Source organism: Labrus bergylta, chromosome 5 (genome assembly GCF_963930695.1).
Source record: "Labrus bergylta chromosome 5, fLabBer1.1, whole genome shotgun sequence".
Classification (NCBI taxonomy): domain Eukaryota; kingdom Metazoa; phylum Chordata; class Actinopteri; order Labriformes; family Labridae; genus Labrus; species Labrus bergylta.
Genome location: NC_089199.1, coordinates 20,998,282 through 21,023,900, shown reverse-complemented (window position 1 = coordinate 21,023,900; position 25,619 = coordinate 20,998,282). Strand labels below are relative to the sequence as shown.

The 25,619-nt window shown below is 40.1% G+C and overlaps 1 protein-coding gene across 1 annotated transcript in view; it reads right to left on the bottom strand.

Annotated features, from left to right (window-relative positions):
* LOC109981743 (metabotropic glutamate receptor 4) overlaps positions 1-25,367 on the bottom strand; it is a 185,993-nt gene extending 160,626 nt beyond the window's left edge. Inside the window, exon 1 of the mRNA XM_020630682.3 lies at positions 24,761-25,367. The gene's annotated coding sequence lies outside the window, so the exon portion shown is untranslated. The remainder of the gene's footprint in view (positions 1-24,760) is intronic.
* Positions 25,368-25,619: the final 252 nt, after the last annotated feature.

Genomic DNA, 25,619 nt, shown 5'->3' with positions numbered 1-25,619 from the left:
TTTTTTTTTTTCTACCAGTGGCAAATAGAACAACTTCCTTTCTTACACGAAAAAAACCCTTCTGCTAAAAAGCAACATTCTAGTGTTTGTGATTACTGGCTATCTGCAGGGTCTTAAAATTATTGAAATTATGGGGCAACGAGAGCCTTGCGTTTATTTGAAGTACCCAATGCATGGAGGCTAGATCCCTCATTGCAGCGGCCAAGGGTTAGAATCCGACCTCAGCCCTTTTGTTACATGTCATCCCACATTCTCTCCTCCCAATGTTTCCTCTCTCTCTTCAGCTGTGCTATCGTATAATGGCTAAAAGGCCCAAAAGAGAACTTGAATCCAGTAATGTATCATGTGTATTTATAATCTATGTTTGCACTGTTTTGGGATCTTTATGAGCGCCATATGTAAAGCAAATCAGGAAAGCAAAAAAAAAAAACAACATCCTTGCAAATTACAGTGGATTCTTGGACTGCTAGTGAGGATCATGAATATTCTAATGGAAAAAACCTTCACAGCCCCTCCCACCAAATGACGCACCAAACATCCACACCAACTGTTGTCACTGCAAACTGTCTGTTCAACTCAGCTGATTATGTCACTACAATGTGTTAAGTTAGACTCAGAGGACAGAAGAACAGACAGCCAACAAAAATACATCCAAGAAAAGTTTAAAAAGTAACAGCTGGTGTGTGCCGCATCGTCGTGCTCTCAGCAGAAGAGGCCAAGAGTTGGAAAAACAACATCAACACACCTGAGGAGAATCACAACAGATTTAAAAAAAAGGTATTCACGCCTAGCATGGGAAATCAACACATGTTATAAAGCCTTTAAATAGATCTGAAAAGTCTGAAATTTATTTGACTGAATTATCCAGTTACCCATCTTTAACATTTTTTCTTGTGTTGTTATGCACATTCTCCTTTTGTTTTCATGTACTCAGGCATTGTGGCATATTTCTAACTCATTAAAATGGACAAATGGACTGCACTTACCATCGTCTTCAGACCACTCTGCACTTTGACACTACATGTCACATTCACCCTTACACACACACATTCACACAGTGATATCAGAGGATGGGTAAGTGCCCAACTTTAAGTGCTGTTCAGTACTAATGTCATTCAAACGATGGATATACCTTCAGAACAATTTTGGTTCAGTTTCTCCCGAGGAATCTTCTACATGTAGACTGCAGGAGCTGGGGGTCGATCCGCCAAACCTTTGGAATGAGAGACAACCTAATCTACCAGAATCTACCGCCTCACCCACCACAGCCGCTGGAAGATTGATTTGTTTACCAACTTCAAGCTAAGAGTGCTCCCCTAAAATATTGCTGAAAAATCCTCATTTAACTTCAGGAAGTTTGGTAAATGGTAATTATTTTCATGGTGCTCACGGCTTCATCTAACAGCATTATGTGGACATCACCACGTCTGCTTAATCAGGTGCAAATTAACTGACAAAACCCCAGAAAGCAATTTATGATAACTCTCCTTCTTCCCATTCACAGCCAATTCTTTCTAGCACAGATATATTCACAAATCCATTTCGGAGATGTCGCTATATTGTCGTCATCTGAGGTGATAACTAAACAAGTGAAGGACTGTGTGTGTGTGTCTGGAAATCAATAGACTTTTTTTTTAAAGTTAGTGCCACTTATTATACCGCTATCCAATTTGCGGTGATAGTTAAAGTGTTTAACTAAACAAAAACACATCAGCTCAGGCCCTGCATCTTCATTCAAAACAATATCGCCTGTGAATAGGAAAAGAGCTTCTTATGTAAGCGAGCGTGGCTGATGAGACATGCATAAATTCATGAACAGGTGTAATGCGTTCTGTAAAAACTTGATACGGCCTTTCAGCACAAAGTGACGGTGGTTGCAGGTTATTTATGTTAATTTTTTAATACACACAAACACATTCGCACAAAGGACTCTACTACTTCATCCTTGTATGCTGATAAACACATTATAATAGATTTCTGGAACCACGGGTGTTTTGTGAAAGTAAAAATTTATTTCCATTTTGAATTGAATGAGTGATCTGATTCATTAACGCTCCTGTATGGTACCTGGTCTGTGCTCATTTTGGCGCCCCCTGTGGACAAAAATTGTATGTCTTATATTTTTGATGATCTTGTCCTGTACATGTGTTCGTACTTTTTCATGTCGTAAACCTTCTTCCTTTCATCAGTCAAACGTTTCACTCACTGTGAATATTGACTGTTTTGGCTGCATGCAGTTAATCACCTTATCAAGGTTAGTTGACTGATGGGTGGAAAAAGCTTTATTAAAATGAAGACAGGCTGTCATAATAACCCAGATTGGAGGCAGGCATGGAAGGAAGTCAGATAATGTAATATAAAGGGTGAGAAGGTTCTCAACAGGCGGTGCTTTGAATGCATCAGTAGGACGAACCAATCAAAGGACTTTAAGTCTACGGCTCTGGGACTTCTGTCCTGTGGGAGATCAAAAGTCAACATTTAATAAATTAATCTGATGTAACATCAGCTAGATATTCTATCCTTATTTATTTCCTTTAAAAGGCACCTTAAAATATCACAATGTTTTTAAGGATATTTTTTAGGTATTTGGTGTCTTTGGTGTCATACTGAACCAAACTCAGGATATCGCTAAACCCAATACTTTTTGTGCCCAAATCTAACCAAACCAGTAGCCAATGTTATTCTTATTTTCTCTCGTCCGTGTAAACACGATGTAAACACAGCTCCGACAACAACACAGCCGGAGGGACTCACACCTCTCACTCATTGTAGACAGTGATGACACAGAGAGATAGTTACAGAGGATATACGTACTTAAATTCTGTCGCACCTTCTTCCTTTAAGTAACTTTCAAATTAAATACTTTTTACTTTTACTTGAGTAGATTTCTAGGCTGGTAATCTAATTCTCACTTGAGTAAAAGTTCATCAAAGTAACTCAATTACTATATTTTAGTACTCTTTCCACCTCTGATGTTGATACTTTTTACACTTCATATGCCAAAATTTTGACTTGTCAAAGGATCACCACAGGATAACCCCACTGACCATTTATATCCATGCTAAGAATGCCCAACAATGTCCTTGGAGCTACAACACTCCACTATTGTACCTAAAAATACATCAAACTCTTTGTATATCTTGAATCATAAAGATAACATGTCTCACTAAAAGTCCAATACACAACAGTGCAATTTAGGATGTTTGTATGATTCTATATATATATATATATATACATAAATTATTCTTCTCTCTTTCTCTCTCCCTCACCCGCTCTCTCTCTCTCTCTCTCTCTCTCTCTCTCTCTATCTAAAGCACCATCTTGCCTGCAATCACAGCACAATGTACAGGAGTCTGGCTTCACTCACATTACCGTGATAATTACATTACAATTGCTTTTTCTATACGCATGTAAACATGATACACAGTAAGCCTATATGGCCTTACACTGCTGTGCCTTCATAACAGCAAAATTGAAGAAGTGCAGTGAATAACAAACGCTTCATAGATGCATGAAAATCTTTATAGTTTATCATCACAGGCTCGATGGAAGAATCTGACACGTTGCAATTTTATTCTGCACACTAGTAAGATAAAACAAGCAGTACTTTGTATCAAATTAGACAAAAATGAAAAAAACATTTTCTTTTTCAGATTGTAAAAATCCCAGTTATACTCAGATCGGACATAAGCTCTTAAACTACGCTGTTAAAAAGACATAATAAAATGTTTTATGCCAATTGTCGATTACCATTTACAAACCAAATAGGGGTTTTAGTCACTATTAAACCACAGTTTACCAGATTATAGTGTACTAAACACTCAATTCATTTTTAACAGTTTATTTTTTTTTAATTTGATTTCACTTCTGCAGCAGAGAGCCCATAAGGGTCATTTGTAGCCAAATTCTTGCACATCTGCATTTCTTACCCCAGCATATAGCAGTTGATGTCCCATGTATTTAATCAAAAAACTAATCTCTTTCTAAACCTTAAAGTTGTGGTGCCTAGATTCTGATTCTGTCTACTCAAATGTCACACCTACCCATTCACACAATGTTGGTAGAGGCTGCTATGTAAAGTGACCATGAGAAGTAACCCACTCATACACATCCACACTCCACTGAAGAATCAGAAAGCGCATGAGTTAAGTGTCTTGCCCAAGAACACATCAGATATGTGCCTAGCTCTTGTATTACTATTTTTGTTTACTATCTAATGAAGACACATTGTCATATAATTTGTATTTGATCCAATGTACCGCTTGTAATGTGCCCTTAAACAAAGTGTGACCGTTTTGATGAAAAATGAACGTGACAAACGCAAATTGTAGACACTCAACTGGAGATCTAATCATCACATTAAAGGGAAACCTTCATTTTGGGCCACACAGAGTAATATCTCTACCAGGGCTTACAGAGAGCATTTTTTGACATTTTGAAAAGGTTAAATTTTCTGAAACCACAAAAACAAATCTTGAGTCCTAAAATGTTAACGTTTTAGGTTGCAAAGTTATAAGGGAAATGTATTCTTTTGAAATGGTTTCATTCTTTGTAGTGGTTTTTTAAACTTTATTTCATGAGGAAAGTTGGTTTGTGTTGATTATGGCGCCCCTTGTGGTGAGAGCAATATGTCTCATTGCTTTACTTATCTTGTTCTGCACTTGCAACAGTAAAAATATCATCCTGCTTTCTTTAAAGAGCCCATATTATGCCCTTTTTGGGGTTTGTATATTTAATCTATGTTCCTACTTTTGTACGTTCACAATAGCTCACAAAAGTCAAAGCTCACAAAAGTCTGAAAAAAGTGTCTGTTTTCATGTACTGCTCCTCCTTGCTCCCTCTCCGCTCTGAGTCCGTCAGCTACACTCTGTTGAGCCCACACTGTTAGACCCCACGTGGGCCAAGTCTGCTCTGATTGGTCTGCCGATCCGCTCTGTCGTTATTGGTCAGTTGCTCAGCAAGCTTCTCGGAAATTTCAACACGAGCTGCTGGGCTTGCCACAACGAGCCAATGGGCTTAGATCAGTGATCTCACACTGACAATGACGTCGGACCGACACATTTTTATCGAGGAGGGCTAGAACCGAGCGTTACATGCAGCTAATGCTACAGCTAACAGGAGGAGGTAGGAGAAGACGCGTTTCCGCAGACTTTGAATTTTTGCACATAGATGTGCCTAAACATGCACAGGAGACTTGGAAAACACACTGAAGGGCATATAAAACCAGAAAAAGCATAATATGGGACCTTTAAAAGTCAATGTAAAACTAAATGTGAAAATAAGCAGTGGGACATAAAAGGATGTATCGTCAACATACTTTAAATCGTCTCGTCTTACATCTACCAAATGGCAGCAGCTACAGGCATTAAAAATTATAGTTTTGCTCTTGTGGTTCCTGTAGAGGCATCGTTATTAATTTCAATCTCTTTCATAACCTGGTAAAAGCTCCTTACAGGAACTTTAATTATCTGCTGATAAACATAACTTGCGCTGCTAAATTTGGCACATTTATATGATGGCTCCAGGTGCTTATGTTGAAATAAGATGCATTGCCCCTCTTAAAAAATTTACACATGAACATTTGATTATAAATTGTTATGAGTTAAATCAGTTGTTCTCTTGCACACTCCTTCTCTTACTCAGTGTAGCTTCCAAGCAGACCCAGCAGAAGAACAAAGGCAGAGGGGGGAAAAAATCTATGTAATTGAACACTGTGTGGTCACACTGACTGCAAGTGTAGATACAATCCTCCAAACATGCAAGAGAGATTCATCCTGTACTAACATGAGCCAGTGACAGCACAGCTGGAACTCAACAAATCCCAAAATATCGGAATAACATCATATTAGGTTTCAGGGTTTGAAATCTGCAGCATGCAAAAGAAAAGGAAATGCCGGTGACACCTTGCTCTTTTCCTGTGATCCGCGTTGTCATGGAGATTGTACTAAGTTGTCGTAATGACAGGATTTGATGTTGCTCATTAGGGCAGTAATGATTTGTGGATAGATTCGGAGGTGTGGGAGCTGTGTCTCATTCAAAGCCATATGCAGGCAGCCGGTGCTCTTCAGACTCTGGTGTTTACTGAGAGATCTCCACTATTATGTCTCTGCTAATGTCATAATTTACATTCTGCTGGTGGACTCTAATGGATCCAAAGTGACACGTCTTCCGCTTCTTTTGAGCTGAATAATCAATGGACGTAAAAGTTTCAATCAAACAGCCCACCACAATTGTGTTTGTGATGGTATTACTATTAGTAGACATATCTGATGTAGTATTCATATTCTTTTCATAATTATCGTTGTTGTGGTCGTGTGCTTTGGGCTCATGATGGAACATTTATAGCAGCTGGTTTTGTCTTTTTTTTCCTGGTGTGCGCGTTAAGAGCCGTTGTGCAAAACTCTGGCAGGGGATTCGTTTTTTTCCGAAAAACAGTTTGACTCCTAAACTCTCTAACAGAATCTGAACATCTGTCAAAAAATCTCAGCAGTGTGACAATATGATGGCAAAAAAATTGTCGATATACTCCAGCTCCACTGTGCAGCATTTATCCAAAATCTAATGGGATCCCTTTGTTACCTTTTGAGGATGGCAGCAGGAGAGATTTTCATTTTAAAACACAATTGTTGTATCAGGGCAGCGAGCCAACACAGCATCACGTGTAGCCGAGACTACATGATTAACCCCATTTGCCTAAATTAAAGACTAGTGTTGGGTATCCAAACAAGTCACACAATTTAAATCCAAGATATTCCCTAATTAGTATCAAGCAAGGGCTCTTATGAGAGAAAATTGGAATACACAGAAATGTTACTTTCCCCAGCTATGACTTCTTGTCTCTCATGTGCCTTAAACCTTTTGGAAATTGAAAAATAAAAATCATATGTGAAATTAAAGTTGACAGTGGCATTATGCTCTCCTAATTCAGAGTAAGATTGGTTCATAAAAAACAGAAAACAAAGTTTCAGTGCGCTTTTTTGACCATTTAGACCCTTTTCAGGCTGAATTTGCATGGAAGAGCATGTTTGATTGACATTTGCCCGGCTAACTGCACAAATATGTTGCATGTTCAAGGCATATACAGCCCTGCTATCTACAAAGGTTCATTTTAATTGGTCACTGACTTGTGGCGTTATATTAATTTGTTTGCCATATTCCAGTTAGCAAGTTTAAAAATGCAACATTAGCTATTGCCCCTATTTGTTGTCAAAGCTGTGGTTGCAATATGAAAATTAACTTCCTCTGCCGAAAGGTCAACACCTGACTCTGAAAATACATCATCAAAGACAACAGTAACATTAGGACTAAACCATTAACTGTATACAACATGGACGTACGACTGTTGTCCCAGTGACATCACACATTGGTTTCTGAAGAAGCATTTTGAAGTCAAGCGATGGCAGTCTTCAGGTTGGAAATGCTATCTCGCCCCAAAATGTGATCAATCAGGCGGTCCTTAAGCCTCCTGGTAAAGCTACTATGCACCCCCCTGTCATTAAACATATATGCCACTCATTAGGCAAATTTAAAATATAACTTAGCCCAAATATCATCACAAAGGATGAGGCTGTAAAAAACTGTGTTTCTACTGTAACACTTTTTTTAATATGGGACCCAATGGAGATTCCTGGGCTTTTGGAGCCAGCTTTTACTGGATACTCTTGGAATTGCAGATTTTCACACTTCCACATTAGCTTTATTTGTCAACACCAAACACCAGAGGTTGCTGCTGGCTGTAAACAGCTAAATAGCTGCCATGTGACTTTTTCTAGGATTGGTTCTTGGAAATGTTGTTTTTGTAATGTATTTGGGCTTAACCATGCCCAATTAAAACCCAATACCATAGAAGTTTACAGAAATTTAGAAGTACTATTTTAAATCAGGATTTAATCTAATTTTAATAATGGATTCTTACCTAAGAAAACTGCAATGAAATTATGTTACTATCTGCACTGTAAGGTACAATTTGAATGGCAATAAAGAAAGTATAAGTCTAAATAAACAAGGTCCAAAATATCCAAGAATGTTTACACATACAACTTTGGTTTACAAGGCTCTCAATGCACTGACACAAACATACAGTGTGGTAATAACACACAAAGATACACACTAATGACAGAGATAAAAAGTGTGTGATTGAATTTCCACTCACAGACAGGACCGGGGATGTCTCTGCAGTTTGATGACTTCAACAGCCGTTATGTCTTGGTAGAAAACTTTATATATTGCCTATAGTTTATTTTTGCCTTCGTTTGGAGGCGGCATCACTGCCAAATGTAGCTTTAAGCAATAGAAATCCACACATTATATGTTTACTGCAGCATCTGCAATGTTGATAGCTTATGACAATTTTGCTGGGAGTGCTCCACTCCAAGCAGGAATGCACCTCTCTCACCGTGCCAATGATTGCAGGCCCTCTGAATTTCTGAGTGTGCATGGTGGTGACATATAGGTGTTCTTGGCATATAAAATCCTCCAGAGTTTGGGCTTCGTGCCGCAGCTTCAGTCCTCTCCCTTTGACATTAAGACCGGAACATGCTCCCATGCACAGAAAGAGCCCGGCGTCTACCTTTTAATGAAAGGTGTTCATCATCACCTTGTCAGCAACAGTATGTGACTACGACAGGTTGACGCCACTTAGTCTCCCTGAGGGGACCTGCGGCTGTCAGGCAGAATTTGCAGCCCTGCCATTTCACCTTGACAGACGAACCTTCTTGGACAGGACTGGAGAGCGGGGCCGCGTAATGGGCCCTGCAGTTGTCTTCTACTTAAAAAAAAAAGTGAATTGGATGACATTTGTGTCTTATCTGAGTCCTTATAGCTGCGTCTTGATTTTGCTGTGCTAGTCACTCTGTGTTTACACCAACAGATGATTCAGAGCATTACTTTCACCATCAGTCATCGCCCACGCCGCCACATCCCGACCCTCGAAAGGCTCCCAAAGGTCAGAGCGATGCTGATCAGTCTCTCCCTTGGCTGTGGTGAGCGAGTGCCCCATTTCCCCTGCATGGGTGAGTCCTGATCGCAGGCGTAAGGGGTGGAAGGGTGAAGAGGGGGGTTATGGTAACGCAAGCTGACATCCTGTGAAGCTGTGATTGCTTAGAGGACTTTGTGGGAGGGCTGGGGTGTATGGAGGGTGGTGGCGGAGGAATACGGTCGTGTTTTACGAAGGCCTTTAACAGCCTTTTAAAAGCTTTGAGACGGGCCGGCCTGACGCCAGCCACTCACAGTGGAGAAATCGCTGACTGAGCTAAAAAGAAGAAGGGAGGGGAACAAGGGAGTAGGAGCACACAGCAGTTCCTGGAATGCTTTTGGGGTTTTATTTTCTTGTCCTGTGATCTCTGAAATGATCCAGACATGCCACAACCCTAATCGCCCTCTCTGTAGTTGCTGTGTAATTACAAGAATTTGCACTAAATAATTCACCAGGTGCAACCGCTGAAATTACATCCAGCACTCATGAAATGCACTTCCCAGAGCTTTTCCACTGCAGCCGCTGAACTCCACTTTAGTCTTTGTCAGGTCAGCCTGAACACTGAGATTAAAAAACATCCTGCATACAATCCTGTGACCTATAGCACTCACAGTGAGCTCACAGAGAGCCAGATTTGACCTGTACAGGTTAGACTACATTTGCTAAAGTGAAGCTGTATCCGACTTCTCTGGACAATCATCCATCAAGGTAAAAAAAAGAAAGAAAAAAAGAGGGAAAAGAACACATCATCCGAAAAGAACACATAAGTCTCAGAAACATTATTACTCTCATTTCTTCAATAACTCCCTCAGACTTCCAGTTGCGCACCATATTTCATCTCGGCGCTGAAGAATGAGTTTCCTGACTGTGAACATGAGAAATGCAGGAGACTCAATGGGCACGGCTGGAGGGGGGGCAGCCAACCCACAGAAGATCACAGCAGTGGCACCGAATGCATCAGAAAACAGTGCTGTAGGCGAGCATAAGTCAACAGCGCCTAATGTGAGCCTTTGGTATGCATGATGTTAAATAGATTGTGAAAATGCTCTTTTCATGACTAAGATGGAGCTTTTCATTAATCCTCGAGCTGAACCTGCCTCCGCAAAACAACGAGCATCCCTCGCGGGAAAGACAAAACACCCACGGTGGGCTACAGAGACCTCAGAAGAGCTCTTGTACAGCTCATGGACTCGCTCTCTTTGCATCCACCCCCTTAGCTGTGCGTGCGTTTCGGATTTGCATGTTAGTAGATGTATATGTGACATGTCATGTGTGGCATGTTGTAATAAGTGTCTGAGAATGTATTATTTTCTGTGTGAGTATGAGCCTCTCAACACCGAACGCATACGCTTTAGCGTTCTGCGTGCAGCGTGTAGGAGGATGTGGATTTCATATTGTGCCTTTCAAGTGTGCATGCGCAGCAGTTGGTCAGAGGAGATACAGGGTTTTGATCTTATTTCTGGAGGTCTCTGTTATTGAGACCCACATGCGGCGGATTAGCGCAGGGAGATTTGATACATATTAACAGGTGGGAGAGCTGATAAGTCTGCTCACGCTACTTTTTTATTTGAAATTATATTAAAAATACTACAGGAATAACTGGCACGACTCATTTCAGCGCAAATCCTCTCTGCTGGTTCCCTGCTTCTCTCTGCAGTACCTATTTTCTCCTAAGCATATCTTCCTTGAATTAAATGTTAATGCAACAAGAATGTTAATGAACACATTCATATTAAGATATTTTGACACCCTTTTTTAAATCTCTATACCAGTCCCTAAAACCAGCTTTTATTTTTGGCAGATATGAAAATATAATAATTGTTTTAAAACCTGAAGGATATACTACGACAGAGGATTAGGGCCATGTTACATTTTTAAAAAAAAATTTATTTCGAGATTAAACTCGTAAATTTACGAGAATAATCTTGTAAATTAACGAGTTTGAGACCAGCCTGCGCAAAATGATGAAAGTAGAACTCTTACTCTGCAGACAAATTCCTCCAAGTCAGTGTGGTTCTTTCTTCGGAAAAGCCACAGTTTCTTGCAGTATCTTTTCAGGTTCCTGATATTTTATGACAATGTGAAGATGATGATGTACCAAAAGCATCATAGTTTCATATTTGCATAAGTAAAGCCCCAACACAACTATTTGTGTCTGTTATCAGTCTGCCTTGTGAAAGTGTCTCATGTGCAGAGCCAGTTTGCGTCCTGTTCATCATTTTACAGATAAACTAGGTCTTACAAGTTGAAGTGAAAACTTCTCTTGAACTAATTGTTTTTACCGACTACACAAGGAAGTAGCCTATTTCCTTATTAGTGAAACCTTTAGGACAAGATGCTCCATGTATGTCATTTGAGAACAGGATGCTGCTGCTCTTCTGATTTAGACTAAAATAACGACTTTATTCTTTTATTCTTTAAAGACTTTAAGAGTTCTTTGTGCAGGCTGGTCTCGAAGTCGTTAATTTACGACTTTATTCTCGAAATTTAAAAAAAATAATGTTTTAACGTGGCCCTAATCCTCCGTTGTAATATACTACTACTAACCACGTTTAGATTTTTATGACGGTTATTATTTAAAAGATTCGCTCAGAACACTGAAGGAATCTCAAAGCAACTTAAATACGTAGAAACCAGCTGAGCTAATATTAGCGTGGCTGCCTTTCCTTTAGCTCTGTTTCTGCTGAGGAGTGTCTGAAAAAAAACCTGATTATTACATGAAGCAGTTTATTTGTCGTTGTTGTATTTTTAAATGGCCTAAGTTATATTTAACTTAAAAAATGTGTGACTCAGAAAAAAATGTTTGCTGATGTTTTCAGATTCAGACTCACTTTATTATTTATTTCTACCATAGAGGACAAGGACCACCGACCTGCAATGGTCAAAACGATTGACATTAGGAATAACGTGCAACAATGGAATCACGCTGCAAGAGGAAAAAAAAAAAAACTTCAAAAAGCTGAAACAACTGTGCTAACATCACTCAACATCCGACGCTGCTAATAAATTAATGATGCAAAGCACACATTCACAGAAAACTACCTCAAATAGAACATGTCAAGTGAAGTGCCTGTAGGGGTGCTTAAAGCCCTGTTTCCACCAAGCAGTCCAATTTGGTTCAGTACAGTTCAGTAAGGTAAACCCTGAACTAGCTTGCGTTTCCTCAGCCAACCGTACATTCATTTGGTAAGCGGAGTGTAAGCCAGAAGGTGATAGCCACATCAGCTATGTAATAGTGTGACATCATAGCAGCCCAACACAGTGTAGCTATTGATTAATTTAAACGTTCAAGAAGAACAGGGACACAGTTAACAAAAGGGACCCTTTAGAGTCGGATTGGTACCCTTGGTACCCCAACAGAAGGGTACCAAAAAAGTAGGACGGTATGGATCCCTTATTTTGGTACCATTCCCAACTTGTGATGGTGGAAACGCCAATATATGTATATATTTAAATATATTTTAAGGGGGGGAGGTTGTCTGGCATATTATGGTATCAGATAAGTACTTTAAGAAGCATACTCCGAGATACCTGATCCTGGATTTGAGGCTGAATCTGCTGCATTTCTAATACTGGGATCAGTCTTAGTACAACTCTAATTTGAACATATGCACATTCAATTACAACCACAGTTTAAAATCTAACTTGCAGTAATGGAGATGCAATTGCGGTAGATTATCACCTAAATTGAATCATGTCAGTTGCATTTAAAAACAGCGGCAGTGAATTCAAGTCTCAGCTAATGTGCTCACGCCACTGGTAGCTTTAAACGCTGGAGCGCACATTCAAAATAAAACAGGTTTCACTGTCAAACTGTCACCCTGTCATGCTTTGTTAAAAAGACGGCAGAGACAGTTTAATCAGCCGTTGCAAAGTTAAATGAATCACCGCAGGACATCAGAGGATTCAGACTTCACTTTGGGGCCCATAGACACTAATTCTTGTGCACATCAGCCGTATAGCTGCTATAAAGCTCTCTTCATGTCCTGTCGATCCTCCAGAACCCGCGCCACACTAATCTCATCATAGCAAGCCTGGCAATCTATTTCTAAGCGGAGGAGCATTTTTTTGAATCAAACACCTTTCTCCCAGCCGGCAGAGTGTGACTGTGAGAACCCGAGCTGTCTGCAGGTGGCGGCCCAAGCATCCATTTGTAATGCTGATGTCTGAGCCAATAATTGCAGCCACATCATCAACACCTGTGTTGATAAGTGATAGCTGCATAGAAATCTTGCTTGAAACATAAGGGAGTCATTGTACAAACTAAACTTAAATCCTGCATATACTGTCATTCAGAGTGCAGATTTTTTTTTTTTTCCTGTTGGGGGTGACGCATAGAGCGGCAGGACGGCTGAAAGTAGTGAGTCTGAAAGGCTTCGTTATAAGTTGCTGTCACCACCTGACCTGAAACCCACTCAGAAAGCACATCACTATAACTGTGTTGAATGGGTAGTTTCAAGGAGAGTTTTTTTAAAGAGTTGCATATTTAATTTAGACTTGTTCTCATTATACAGGACCCACATTTTGGAGGGTATTTTATTGTACCAAAGGCTTGCTGCAATCTGTGTGCGCACTTGGCCTCGGAAGCACAAATCTTTAGGGGGCTGGAATGGATCCCAGTGTTCCCATGACTGTAATAACTAGAGTAACGGCAGTATAAGAGAAGCATTTTCCATATGGATATCCTACCAACTGCTTTTCTGGTAGTGCAGTTTGAAGTACATTTAGATTATAAATGGTAGAAAACAATGCAAAGTGTCTTTAAAAAAGGGCATTGGGCCATCACAAGCAGCCAGAAAGCTCTCATGCTCTTTGGCATCGACTCAAGTATGTGAGACTCCATCAGACGGATAAACACATTCCTCCTAAAGATATCCCTGCACTTGTTTTTGTTTGTCAGTGATGATGCCAGAAAATGCTGTCTAATGTGTTGTTTCAAAATCTACTGCTGCAACGGTGTCTCCAGAAAACACTGTTTCTACAGAGCTAATTAAGATAGAAGATGATTTGAGGTTAAATGTGATCAATGTGTCAAAGAATGTCAGTTTTCCTTCAATATCAATTCAGAAAAAACATGTCCAATCATTACTTTTGATGGTTATATTGGCATTCAGAACAGGGTTAGGTAAATGGTAAATGAATTGCAATTATATAACATCTTTCTCATCTTTTGACCATGAGCTCCGAACACTTCTGTAGTGCCATGTCATCAGCTAATAATGCACACACATTCATACTGGTATGGTAAATGGATTCGAGCTTGTATAGAGCTTTTCTGGTCTTCTGACTACTCAAAGCGCTTTTATACCACAGGTCACACCTACCCATTCACACACTGATGGTAGAGGCTGCTATGTAAAGTGGTCATCAGAAGTAACTAATCACATTCATACCCATCCACACTGGGGATAAAACACCTGACCTTCCAGTCGACCAAGCACTGAGGCACAGTCGCCCCAGCATGTACATTGGAGGAGCTGGGATCGTACCGAGTGGAACCCACACTACCACTGATCCACTGGAATTTTTTCAGCAGTGGATGAATGAAACAGACAACAGAGCCCTAAGTGAGAAGTTTTCATGTTTTTTTTTTCTTAAACCAGACCAAACAATGAAAACAGGACACAATCCATGGTCTGTGGTGACATAGTCTTGTAGCGGAAAATTATTTTGATACAAATAAAATATCTCAAATACAGGTATTGTTGTTGGTGAATAACTGGATTTAGATCAAGAGACTGTGAAAGCCATAGTATATGATTTACAGTCTTTCATATTCATCAAACCATTTGGTGCTGAGACTTTTGGGAGTAACACCCAAGTTTTCCCTTCGTCTATTAAAGCAGCATTTTTGTTCTTCATCTATTTGCTTGTGAATCCATTCGTTATGTATCTGTAATCCCTCTATTGGGATTTGGTGCAAGTACTGACACAGGTATTGAAAGACTACAAAGACAAGGATCCTTTGCTTTTGCTACGCTTTCCGAATGTTTCCCTCTTGGTTTCATTAAGCCATCCAGATCAGTTTTGTCTTTAATTTTCCATTAAAGCTGCAAAATAATACACTTTTACATTTATTAATTGACCCCAAAAGAAATGTATATTATCCGACTCTGCAGGCTTTAAAGAGCTGTTAAGCATCACTGATCAAAGCACATAATGCCAGAGTCAGACATGTGTTAGTGTTTTTTGTTGTCCTATTTATTTGCACTTTCTCCATCAGTTTGAATATTGTATCTGATAGGCGACATGTGCTAGCTATTGGCTCTTTCCTGATTCCATTCGGCTGTACAGAGCCAAGATCTTCTTGGTGAAACATTTCACAGAAGTCTTCTTCTCTTGACAACATGAACACTTGTTCCTGTTTGTTGCTTTAAGATCTTTGCTACACAGAGGCCCTTTTCCGTCTTTCTTTTATAGTTGATAATGTAAGGCATAAAACTATAGTTGGATGTCTTTATCTTAAGTAGGCTACCTATGACTTACTGCACAAGTCTGTTTTATTGTTGTTGTTATTTTGATGTTAATTTCCTCAGATTAAACCCCAAACAGTCTATTTTGTATCAAACACATGTAAATAAGATAGCTATATTTTAATCCCTGTATTTAAAATGCCAATAATTTAGGTTTGTGTTGCAAGCTTTTCGTGCTGCCCCCTAGTGACCAAAATTCTTGTTGGGCACCTGGTATGCCAAAAATCCTCGTTGTGCTGCCCCCTAGTGACCAATAATCCTTGTGGACTGAACCCGGGTTGCCAAAAATCCTCGTACAGCCGCCCCAAAGAGAAAAATCTATTCAAGTGTCATTTTAAGAAGCTTTTAGTCATTAGTTGATTTTTTTGTTTTGAATTATAACTGCTGGTTTAATTTGTCATCTAGGGGGGGTGTTAAGGTGTCACAGAGCAGGCAGTGTAGGAAAACATGCTTATCAGCCCTGAGGTATGTTAGTCTTTCACTTACTTGCACCAAGTTCTTGCTACTTTTGCAAGAAAAGAAAATACCATGGTAGATACAAATGTTTCTATATTTTACTTTTTAATACAATTTTTAATCTTCATAACCATGGTTTCTGTTTCTGTTATGGGAGCACACAGAAACAGATTGCACAGGGAGATTTATTATGAAAAAATGGACCTAACTAATTTTCAATATTTCACAAATATGAGAGCTGAGAAAAACATGCATGCGAAGCAAAGTCTAAAGATACTTATCCGAGAAGAGGTGTGAAGGGAGTGTGAGCACAAATGGGATCTATAGAGTGTATAGAGTGTACAGAGTGCAGTGCAGCGTGATCACAGTGGACTGCTGCCTCGGTGCCCGGTTACACCCACACTGAGAGGTGGAAAGAATATCCAAGCAGGAGTGTTCCAATGTTGTTAAATTTTACTCAGGCTATACTTGAGCTAAACTAAAAGAAGAACTCCCAAAAGTATCTACTGTATCTATCTATCTATTTGTCTGTCTGTCCATCCATTGTTTCCATTATTTCATTAAATTACAGGAAAGAAAGCCACATACCAGCAAATATTAAACAACATGCATAAATTGCAGGAGGGGAAATTACAGGTGATAGTTAATGGTAACACCGGTGCTGTCAGAGCTCTCTTTCTCAGCAAGCCTCTCTTATCTCCAGTATCATCCTGACTGTCAGTCTTTCAGAGGAAAAGAAGGGAATGCAAGAAATCTGCGGCTCCCTTTTATGGAAGCTGTAATTTCACCTTTAAGGAGAAAAAAAATGTTCAGATGCTGCACGTTAATTAATTTTGTCTTGCCCATGTTAATGTGCTCTACTGGTCTATAAGGGGGATATGGAGAGGAAAAGGACGTGGGTTTAGTGGTTTAAAATTTGGGATGGAGGGAGCTCGAGGGCAGCTTAAGGCAGACGGGAAGGAGTGGAGGTTTATGTCTTCATTTTTCTGGATTTTACTTGGTTTACTTGGATGTATACAAAATTAGATATATTACAGCTCATGACTGGACCCCAAACTATCAGAACCTGGCAGTCAAGCACATTTTGAGAAAGGCCAAAAAATCCATAACACACAACGACTCCTCTCTCAAAACTGATTATTACACACTTCTATGGATGTCAATAACAGTGCAAAGTGCAAAATAAGAGTGAGAGTCAGGGGGACTGAGGGCCTTGCTTTATTGGGTCCTGGTGTAGCTTTAAAGACATTGTATACTTTCTCAGTAAGCACTTTCAACACTTAAAACAGGTGAAATCAATATCTTCATCCCAGCAATGGATCAAATAAATGTGTGATGTGAAAGTTTCCCTCAAAGTCACAACCCTGCAACAAGATTTACATCAGTAGTGTTCAAGAACTTTCAGCTTGTTGTTGTGGTTTTATGCTTTACTCTCAGCTCTCTCATAGCATTGTATACAAGCCCCAGCAGGCCACTGTTAATACCAGAAGTATGCAAAACACACTTTTATATCAAATAAGGTCAGATTAAAATGGGAAAAAGACATAAAAATGATGGCAGAAGACTGAAAAGACTCTCTACATGGAAATCTAACATATTACACATATTGGAGGGATTTTGCCCATGAAGAAAGCATGAGGTACTTGGTTACACCTTGCCAAGTTGTTAAATACTCCCCCCTCTGAGGTCCCAGTTGTTGTTGGAGAGGGTGTGGAGAACAAAATCAAATTACACACATATTTCTCCTCAGTGTCCAGGGTTATTACCATTCTGGAAAGAAGTTGAGAACGCTTTATTGAACATCTTTGAGTTGAATTGACGACTCAAACCAGACAATCTCTTGGGCTTTAATTGACTTAGGACAATAAACCAAACTAACATGAATCTTTTTAGCAGTCTGCATGTGACTGTCATGAAGCAGGTGAGAAGGGCAAAGAAACAATAAAATCCTCTGGAGGTAAAATTTTGGCAAATAACAATAGAACAAAGTTAAGGTAGCCTACTTATATATTATCATGTAAAATTAGAGATGACATACTAAAAATAAGTAAGATCACAGACGTGGTAGACTGCACAATTATGGTAACTCATCCCAAAACCTGAGGTGAAAAGGCATTCAGCACTTATAATGTATGTTTGAATTTGAATTTATTTATTTAATAGGGACAATGCAATTGAACATAGTTTCAATACAAAGCATGAACCTGATGTGCTGCACAAAGAGTATAAAGCTACCGCTCATTCCCAACTCGTTTCCCCAGTTGGGCTTTTGGGTAAACAAACAGCGTAAGTTGGAGTTGTTGAAGTTTTTTAATTGTTTCCTTTTACTATTTAAAAAAAACTTTTAACTGCTTTTTATGAAAAAATTTAATACCATCAGTGTGCGATGTTAAATGTCTTCAAAGTTTAGCTTTATGATGAGAGGAGGATACTTCCTTTTTGTGTCCAAATGTTTTATTTACTTCTTCCAAATCTGATGTTACATAAAGTCTTGATTTCCCAGAGTGCCTCTTTATAAGCCCCCAAGAAGAAAAGGAACTCTGTGACAGTCATTTTCAGTAAATATAGACAACAGTTAGTTACCCAACAGCTTGTGTGGGATCTTTTCTCTCCATTTCACTCTGCATATGTGTTACATTAGAGACCACTTACAGGTATAGTATGTGACATTATGACAATAAATATAGCAAAATTCAAAAATGTATACGTGTTATCAAACTCCCTCTTTGATGCTCTGGACAGGATGTTACTTCCTTCATATTATTTGTGTTTTGCTCAGAGGCTCAAACTTGTTTCATACATGATTTTTTTCTCTCAAGTAAACCCCTCCCTCTTCAACCGTGAACCCTGGGGGAGGGGAGACAGCCCCACTCACTCAGGGACATAGTTTCTAGTGGCACAATGAAAGAGCGTCATCGCAAGAGTACAACAGAAGGAGAACCAGAAGACTTTCCAAACCAAAGAAAATACTTTTGTTGTCCAACGAAAACAAACTGATAACAACCAAATCAACTTTGAGTTGCATAACGTTACTTGAAATTGACTGCAGAATCTAATTTTTTTATTTCTAGATATTTTTTCGTCCTTTATTAGATAGGACGGCTAAAGAGAGACAGGAAATGTTGGGTAGAGAGAGTGGGGGGGATGACATGTAGCAAAGGGCAGAGGTCAGATTGGAACCCACATCGCAAGAGGACTATAGCCTCTGTACATGGGGCTCGATATAACCGCTAGGCTACCCGGCGCCCCAGAATCTTGTTTTTAGATTAGAACTAGCACTCGTCTGCTGCTATCTCTACCTCACAGAACCCTGCTAGTGAAACAGGACAGGAGGAGCAGGGGGAATATATGCACTCAAGAAGGGAGGAAGGAGCTGAGGGATGAAGGAGGTGTGACTGAAGAGAGCATTGTTTTGATCTAAAAATCTTCTCTTTATTCTTTTCTTTAGGCTAAATCATCCCTCTACAGTTTATTGCTCTATTGAGCATCTCTATTGTGTGTCTTTTGACTATTTTAATGTCTTCCTGTTTACTTTCATTTTCTAAAACATTTTATATATCTTTGGAAATGTCAGGCAAATATGATATCAAATAAGTGCACGTGTTTTGACTCTTTAAAAAGTTTTATCATTTTCCATTGTATATAGCTTTCTGACATGTGTCTTTTGTTTGGGCCAGTTATCCAAATCCATATTAAAGGAGTACATGTGCATCAACAAAATAGCCCCAAAATGCATACATTAGCACTAACAGAGTGCTTTGAGCTGTATTTTTAGTTACTTCAAAAGAGGTGTTTATCCATTATTCATATGATTGAAGGCAAAACACATTTCCCTTTCATCAAGTTGACAAGCACACTACACTCTCTAGATGAGAAGGGTGTATTTAACGGGGGAAATGATCAATAAAAAAAACTTTAAAGTCCATTTTTGGTGATTGACAATCAACAGACCCGAAAGAATCCAGCCCTGCATGGCGCTCAAAGTCAAGTTCAAGTAAACTCTCAGCATTACATGAAGGTATCATTTACCTGAGTCTTCAACAGAGATTGATGGCCATGGGGCATGCTGGGAACATTATCTGGACTTGAGTAAAGGTGAATGTAACTTGATGACAGATTCACGGGGGCGAGAGGCTGGATGCTCTCGAACCCCGGCGTAAGATAATGTGTATAATCCACTGCAGGGATGTTAAGTGCACTCATTTCACACTCCATTTCACACAGCGCTGCCCCAGGAAGAGTCCGTGTGTGTGATGACTCAGGAAACGTGCAACATCGCTCTTCTGGATCTTTCTGTTGTTCTTTCTGCCCATTTGTTCATAATTTGAAATCGTTTCTCCACGCCGTTTCTGGATTAATGATATGTCAAGGAATATAATAAGGGGCGGAATCCATGTTATGTTCTGAATTCATACTAGTTAGTAAAAGTCGATGTTTGGGAGCAAATTACTTCAAAAGATGTATTGCAGACATTAAAATGCTATTTGAAGGTGTCATTTCTACCTGTTGCTTTTCCCTTAATATACCCGCTAATGCACAAATTGAAATGGAAAAACTGAGAAAGAAAATGTCTGCTTACACGAGATTACCAGTTACAAGGACAAAACTGAAATTTACACCCATCATCATCCAAAAGAATAAGACATCCTCCCAATGGGCATCAATGGGCCATTACGATAGTGACTAAATGATGTTCATGAACTCCTTTCTTAAATATCTTGATATGTTTTCATACTCTATCAACATAGAGAATACATAAAAACCTGCATGATAGGAATACAATATAGAAGTCCAACTGATGTAACACAAGGGCATTTGCAAAAATGAGAAAAATGCATCAGAGCACGTACTTTTAGTGAGTCATGTATATCTTTTGGGATTTACTCCTTTCCAGTTTAAGACCCCGTCTCTTTTAGAAGCATAGTGCAGCTGCACGTTTTGACTAATAAAAGCAGGTTTCAATTAGAGGTTCTGATGCATTTAGTGCTGATGAGTTAGCGTATTTAACAAAAGGAGAAAAAGCAGCAAAATGGTATCAGCCGTGCAGCCGGTTGGTGTACTGTCTTAAAAATCAAGATCAAATCAGTGATTTTTAACTTACTTTGTGCATAGGTAGATATTCTTCTTGGTGTAATCAATATAGGGGCGATTTTAGGGGTCTGTTGGGGCCCTAAACAAAAATTTATTGGGGGCCCCTCCAACCAGTGTATTATTTTCCTCTTTCTTTTTTCAGCCCCAGACCGGGAAGTCATCTTCATTTTCCTTCACTGACAAATTTTGGTTTTCACTGGAATAATGCTGCAACGCTTAGCAGGGCATTGAGAGTGAGTGCTGTCAGATGGGGGCCCTGCTTATTGAGGTTTCCTACTGTCATTGCAAAGTTTGCCCATTCTGAGGAAATGCTATGGTTTAAAGTTTGTCCGCCGTTGGGGGCCCCCCCTACTGGCCTGGGGCCCCAAGCAGTTGCCTGCCTTGCCTGTTGACAAGCAGCGCCTCTGATTATACTTTCATAGAATTTCCCATCCTTGCTTTGCAAAGTTTTGTTTAAAAATAATGAAAAGTCTGTCTTGTATTGACACCTGTCTCAGTTAAAGGCAGGGTGGTTTCACAGACTGACGGAAATAAAAGCCTGGCCTATTAATAGAAGTTTTACGGTGTGTGGGACAAATTACTGTGAACGCTGTATCCCTGTCATTTAAATGCTATTTAAAGGTTTGACTTGTACCTGTTTCATTCTTTAGGTACACATGCACAAATTGAAATAGAACTTCATGAGACAGCAGCACATGTTGTTGTCAAAGGTTAAAGTTAAATCTGCATCCAGCAGCCGTAGAAACACAGCCTCAATGGTCCATTATGATGCAGACTAAATGGTGTATAAACCCCTAGTGATGGAAATGCATTGGCTTAAATATATTAGATTACTAGGAAACATTGAAACAGAAAGGTCTGCTTGATAATGAACAAAATGTAGTCCACATCCCAGAGCGTGTGTAATATCCTAATGCAACTCAAGGACGTGAATAAATCTTACTCTTAGTTTTGAGACAAACATGAGCATACTGTGTGCATTTTATGTCAGAAATCATACTGGTGAATTACAGACATTGAAGCTATTCAAATGTATACTTTTGAGCTATTGATTTACCCTAAATGTGCAACTTTATGCTTTTACAGGGGGCAGCAGAAGCTCAGCCTGTAGGGACTTGGGTTGGGAACCAGAGGGTCGCTGGTTCAAGTCCCAGTGCGGACCAAAATACGGACGTTGTTCTGGTAGCTGGAGAGGTGACAGGGCACCCTCAACCTCTTCTGATGCAGACACATTGGGGGAATCATCTAGAAGTATTTAAAGACATGTTTATACAATATCAACATTTAATATATAAAGAAATAACCATAGGATGCATGACATACAAATGCAACACAAGGGGCATATTTTAGGGCAAGTAGTATTACAAAGTTGTGTATTTATTTATTTAAACTCGTATTTTCTTTCCATTATAATACAGATGACATTATGCACATCAGCACATCAGCACAAGATAAAATATAGTGCACAAGCGAATCTGGAAAGGTTCTTTTTACTTAGTCATGTATTTATTTAGGTATTCCTCTTTAATTTTCTCTCAGATTAAGGGCCTTCTTTTCATTTCAAAGACAAAAAAAAACCTGAGCATGCTGTGTTTGAACTGTAGCCATGTTTCTTATTCCCCCTGCCTTTACTATGGGATTGTTTGGAAAACCTCCCCAGTGAGCAGATGGCGTCTGCCGAGAGGAGAGCAGAGCTGGAACCTGGGCTCTATACGCTGCAGAAATAACATTTCACCGTCTCCAGCACAAGCCTTTGTAAGAAAAAGGGAACACACTGGGGTCTACGGGGAATTTAACCACCAGTCTGTTTTGGGAAACAGTGCACACGTTTGTTTATTGCAGCCTTGCTCTTGGATCAGTGCAGCAGCTACAGTAAAAGATGTGGATACTGGAGGAGTCCCTCTGCAGACAGGAGAACCAGATCAACCCCCCCCCTTCCTCCGTCCTCTTGGAATGATTTCAATCGCTTTGATCATTGTGGTTTTCATCAAATGAATGATGTGTTCTTGATTTGACCCCTTGCCAACTGTGTGAAATGTATTGAAGCCTTTGTAGGCTCCTTGCAAGCTTGTGTATTATTAAGCAGAGAATGAGGTGATGCTACAGTATCTCTCCATAGCTGCTTACACTCTGGCCCATGACATATTAACGAGAACTTAGCAGCAGGCAAAGCAGAGGTCTTACGCTGAGTCTGCACTTGCTAAACTAACTCGGGAGGACAAGATAAGCCCGGCATGGCTCGGAAAAGTAAATCTATGGCTGTTTGAATAAGTCCTGCCTGCACCTCTTCCTGGAAGCTACAATCTACACACACAGTATTCCCTCCAATCTCTCTCAGGGGGAGATTTCTTAAGCATGCTTTGTAGCTAGATCCAGGTAGGCTATCAGTCCCTGTTGTGAAGAACATGCCAACAAGAATAACCCAACGTAAGACATAAAATCCATCTGGTGGGAGCTCAGAGGCTGGAAGAGATTGAATAAAAATCTGTCTTTTTGCTGAGTCAGACTCTTTAGATAATTACCCACTGATATGAGGAACATTTCCCCTCTTGGCTGTAAGTTCAGAGGGAGTGCAGACAATGGCATATTTGGCTGCAATCACAGCAGCCCCCCCACCATGAGTTGAAGCTATGAGAGTAAGATAGCACAAAGCTAATCTCCGGCCCCACAAACAGGCCTGAGGGAGCAGCCCCAAATGGAAGCAATATTAATACTGGGGTTTCTTTGTGTGGTGGGGATCTTGGCTTGTGTTATGGTGCTTGACCTCGACCTCCAGTGATGTTTTATTAGCAACAGACAATCACATGCATGCAAATGCACATTAATATACATCATTATGAACAGAACACAAGTCTCAGAGTAACCAGAATGCTTTTAAAGTTTGCTGGGGGGTTATGAACACACATAAACCCACACAGCAGCAGGCTCACATCAGAACTGTCTCCTATCTCGATGCCACTGCCAGGAGGCTGCACATCTGCACAGCACACTGACTGACAATCGATGGTTTACACACTGTGCGCCCCCCCCCCCCCCCCCCCCCCACTATCCTTCCTCCACCCACCCCAACACACACACTAGTAAAAAAAAAATAAAAAAAATAAAAACAACCACCACTACCACCCAGCCAGCCAGGGTGCTCCCCTGCGTGACTCAACTTGTTTCAGGGCTGAGAGGGAGACACCGACAGAGAGGTGGAGATAAGATAAATGTGGGGGAGCTTTTTGTACCATGTTGCTGCCATTCAGACTCAAACTCGATTGTTTTCTGTAGAAAAAAGACTTGTCCACTCTTTGGTCTGCACTGTGCGTTCAACACTCCATCTTTAATTACACCTTAAGCGTGTAGCTCCGGCACTTTGGGTGTTGAGTCATTCTTTTATCGTTTTTCTGTGAGACTTCAGGTGCCTCTGCAGCGCAGCGAGGCACACGAGCTCTACACAGAAACGCTGCGCCGTAACGCGTAAAAACAATCAATGCACCTCCAGTCCTGGGCGTAGCACTAACAGCAGACATGTATCTGCTTTTATTTTAAAAAAAAATCATAACATTAAGAATCGTGAATTTGATTTAAGTATTAATCAGGTTTGAAACCGGCAAATTTCATTACAAGTGTTTTGCGTGAAATCATTGAAACATTTGTATTATGGATCCTTGTTATTAGTATCTTTTCCATATTTCGTTGAATACTTATATAAGTCACGATGTTTTTTAAACACTGATTGCCTTAGATGACCCATTTCTGCAGCTTGTGTGGCTTTACTTACCCCGATCTCAAGCCCACGAAGAATCCTTTTATTAGAAGTGACCCATATCCAAAGCGAAACCGTATCTTGTTTGGTCTGTCACTGCGTGAAGGGAGGCTTTTCCTGAGCAATTCTGGCTTTTATGAAACGCAGCATCTAAACATTGTTTCTGAATAGTATCCAAAAGGAATTTCCACACGCATTTCGAGGCTGCGTCGATCCATCCAAAACCATTGCGAGCGCTGTCCACGGAAAAGTGGTGCTGAAAGTCTCAAGTCCCCAACTTTCGACTGTGTGCGAATTGGAAATAAATGGCACGTCCAGAACAGGGCTACTCACTTACACAGCTCCCGCGAGGAGAAGATCAGATCTTTACGGGATAACAGAGCGGAGAAGCACATATCCCACACCCGAGGCGAGAGCACTTTCTCGCTGATAGACGGAGGACTGTACGCGCCCCGCGCTCTGGATGTGATTGATGTTAAACGCATCGCAGCACAGCGCCTTTATCAGGGAAGAAATGCACCATCAATGAATGGGGAGAAAAGGTGTGAATGCCAGATTACAGCATGTAATATCGCCAGCTCCTCGGTTCTGGCTGCATAGTCAAATAGTGACATGAAGCTTTTGCTTCCATTTGTGAAATATCAGCGTCGACTTGCCTGCTGTCTTTTACCTCTCAGCTCACACTCCAGTTTCGTGCATTTATTTTTCTTTGAGATGTGAGAAACAGACACAGGAAATCACCCTGTCTTCACATTTAAATCCAATTAAACTGAATAAATCTCACTATTTAGGACACTTAATAAAGCTGATTTTATGCCAATCAGAGCATTTGGTTTTGCAAGAAGATTTGTAAGGCTACTAATGACATTTGATC